This window comes from Chiloscyllium plagiosum, chromosome 9 (assembly GCF_004010195.1).
Source record: "Chiloscyllium plagiosum isolate BGI_BamShark_2017 chromosome 9, ASM401019v2, whole genome shotgun sequence".
In the NCBI taxonomy this organism is placed as follows: domain Eukaryota; kingdom Metazoa; phylum Chordata; class Chondrichthyes; order Orectolobiformes; family Hemiscylliidae; genus Chiloscyllium; species Chiloscyllium plagiosum.
The window spans coordinates 1,086,077-1,089,958 of record NC_057718.1 but is presented as its reverse complement, the minus strand read 5'-3'; positions in this window follow the sequence as shown (position 1 = coordinate 1,089,958).

Sequence of the window (3,882 nt, the reverse complement as noted above, 5' to 3'; positions counted from 1 at the left end):
TGATGCTGGTGAGAGTGAGATCTGAGGGGATGATGCTGGTGGGAGTGAGGGTTGAGGGGAGGATGTTGGTGGGAGTGAGGGTTGAGGGGATGATGCTGGTGGAGTGAGAATTATAGCAGAGCTGAAGTTTATGCTGGTATTTAAATAGGAGTCATCCTGTGATATTGTTGATGAAAATATTTTTTGCTGCTCCAGTTCAACAACATTGAATAATTTTAGTATTTTGTTCCCAAGTTAAGCTGTCTGCATAGCTACCAAGCTTCATCAAAAGGAAACCTGACCCAGGTCAACAGGAGCTGTGTGAAACAACCAAAATACTACAGCTACATCTCGGTGCTAGCACTTATTGCCACCACCATGTTGGTGCAGGTCAGCCACATGGTGAAGGTGTTCCTGATGTTTGTGATCACTGGCAGCTATGGCTTGGTTAGTGTCCTGAGCTGGAGGGAGCTCTACGACGAGTATGACCGACAGCGTTTTCAGGAATTGCAGTAAGTATACCAAATGACCTGAACGAATGGATTTCTGACTAATAACAACAATATTTCTTCAGTTAAGAAAAAATAAAACAGAGCCAAGTAGATGAAGACTCTGTAGGTTAGAGACTCAGAGAGATTCAGATATTGGGCTTTTGCGTTCTTCGGATTCAAGAGTCTAAAATGAAACCGAGAACAAGAGGATTGTCAGAGTGAGGGTAGGGATAGTGGAGGGAACTTGTACCTGGAGTTGGAGGTGGTAGAGGAGGCCCTTAATGAATACTTTGCTTCAGTATTCACTACCGAGAGGGACCTTGACTTTCTGTGGATAGTGTGAAACAGACTGATATACTAGAGCAGATCTTAGGAAAGAGGATGTGCTGAAAAGTTTGAAAAACATAAGGATGAATAAATCCCTGGGCCAGATGGGATATACCCCAAGGCTACTACAGGTGGTGAGGGAAGAGCTTGCTGCACCTTTGGCGATGAACTTTGTTTACTCACTGTCCAATGAAGTAATGCCAGATGATTGGAAGTTGGCAAATGTTATTCCCTTGTTCAAGAAAGGGAAAAGGGAATTACAGATCAGTCGGTCTTACGTCAGTGGTGGGCAAAGTATTGGAGATGATGCTGAGGGACAGGATTTATGATTACTTGGAAAACCATAATTCAATTACAGATAGTCAGCATGGCTTTGTGAGGGGCAGGTCATGTCTCACAACCTTATTGAATTCTTTGAGGATGTGACATATTGATGAAGGTAGAGCAATGGATGTGGTGTGTATGGATTTTAGCAAAGTGTTTAATAAGGTTTCCCATGATAGGCTCATTCAGACAGTAAGGAGGCCTGGGATACAGGGAAATCTGGCTGTCTGGATACAGAATTAGACGGCCCATAGAAGACAGTGTGTGGTAGAAGATGGAAAGTATTCAGTCTGGAGCTCGGTGACCAGTGGGTTCTGCAAGGATCAGTTCTAGGACCTCTGCTCTTTGTGATTTTTATAAAGGACTTGGATGAGGAAGTGGAAGGGTGGGTTAGTAGGTTTGCCGTTGACAGGAAGGTTGGTGGAGTGCTGGGTAGTGTGGAGGGCTGTTGTAGGTTGCAATGGAACATTGACAGGATGCAGAACTGGGCTTATAGCTGGCAGATGGAGTTCATCCTGAAGTCGTTCATTTTGGAAGGTCGAATTTGAATGTAGAATACAGAGTTAAAGACAGGATTCTTGGCAACATGGAGAAAAAGAGGGATCTTCGAGTCCATGTCCATAGATCCCTTAAAGTTGCCATCCGGATACAGAGGATTGTTAAGATGGTGTATGGTGTGTTGGCTTTCATTAGCAGGGGATTGAGTTTAAGAGCCACATGGTTATGCTGTAGTCCTACACAGCCCTGGTTAGACCACACTCAAATATTGTGTTCAATTCTGGTCACCTCATTCTAAGAAGGATGTGAAAGCTTTAGAGAGGGTGCAGAGGAGATTTACCAGGATGCTGCCTGGACCGGAGGGCATGTCTTATGAAGAAAGGTTGAGAGTGCTAAGGCTTTTCTTATTGAAGTGAAGAAGGATGAGAGGTGACTTGATAGAGGTGTACAAGATGATGGGAAGCCTAGATAGAGTGGATAGCCAGAGACTATTTCCCTTGGCGGAAATGGCTATCACAAGGGGGCATAATTTTAAGGTGATTGGAAGGTTTAGAGGAGATGTCAGAGGTCGGTTCTTTACACAGAGAGTGGTGGGTGTGTGGAATGCACTGCCGGCAATGGTAGTAGAGTCAGAGACATTAGGGCCATTTAAGCGGATCTCGGATCAGCACATGGAAGACAGCACAATGTAGGATATGTAAGTTAATCTGATCTTAGAGGAGGATAAAAGGTCAGCACAACATCAAGGGCCGAAGGGCCTGTACTGTGCTGTACTGTTCTGTGTAACTGCAAATGCTGGTCTGATAATGGCAGATGGAGTTCAAAAACAAACATTGCTGGAGAAACTCAGAAGGTCTGGCACCTTTTGTGGGAAGAAAGCAAAGTTAATGTTTCACGTCCAGTGACTGTTTATCAGAAGTTCTTTAGTTAGACACGAGGTAAACTTGCCTCTAGACTATCACATCAAACACTCCCAGGATAGGGACAGCACAGAGTTGGTGCGGAGTACAGCTCCTTCGACTGTCTGAAAATGAAAGTTAACCAACCCCTACCCATTTTAAATTGAATGCAAACAGAAAGTAAAGCTGCCTTGACACTGTCCCCGCTTCCCCCTTCCCAGGATAGGCACAGCACAGAGATTAATGCAGAGTTAAGCTCACTCTAACCTTTTAAACTGAAAGTAAAATTCTTTTTAAACTTTAAGCTCCTTTGAAACCCGTCCCAATCAAACACTCACTGGACAGGGACAGCGCAAAGTGAGGTACAGAGTAAAGTTCCCTCTACACTGTCACCAGCAAATGCTACCAGGACAGGTATAGCATAGGGTTAAACACAGAGTAAAGCTCACTGTACTCTTAAACTGCAATTAAATCTCTCTCCATAGTCCCCGTTAACCACTTCCAACATCGGTACAGCATGGGCTTAGATACAGAGTAGTTTTCCCTGGCTTGGAAGTAAACCTCCCTCTACACTGTTCCCATCAAACACGCCCAGCACAGTTACAGCACGGGATTAGATACAGATGAAGGCTCTGTCTACTTCTTTAGACTAAAAGTAAACATAAAGTCCCCTTGACACTGCCCCATCAAACACTCCCAAGGCAGGTACAACATAGAGTTAGAATCAAATTGGGAATAGTACGAGGTTGGATACAACGTAAAGCTCCTTCTACTCTTTTACACTAAATGAAAAGCACTCTCTACTCATTTAAATTGGAAGTAAAGCTCTCTCTACTGTCCCCATCAAACACTCCCTTAACAGGTACTGCATGGGGTTAGTTAACAGGATAAAACTACACTATCCCTTGAAACACTCACAGCACAGGTACAATATGGGGTGAGGCACAGAATAAAGTTCCCTCTACTATGTCTCCATCAAACACTCTTAGGACAGGTCTTGCACAAGTTAGATACTGAGTAAAGCTCTTTCTGTGTGCTGTACCTGAGCACTGACTGCAAGGTGTTAGAAAGGATTCTGAGGAATAGGATTTATGACCATCTGGAAGAGCGTGGCTTGATTAAATGCAGTCAACACGGCTTTGTGAGGGGCAGGTCATGCCTCACAAACCTTATCGAGTTCTTTGAGGATGTGACTAGAAAGTTTGATGAGGGTCGAGCTGTGGATGTGGTGTATATGGACTTCAGCAAGGCATTTGATAAGGTTCCCCATGGTAGGCTCATTCAGAAGGTCAGGAGGAATGGGATACCGGGAAACTTAGCTGTCTGGATACAGAATTGGCTGGCCAACAGAAGACAGTGAGTGG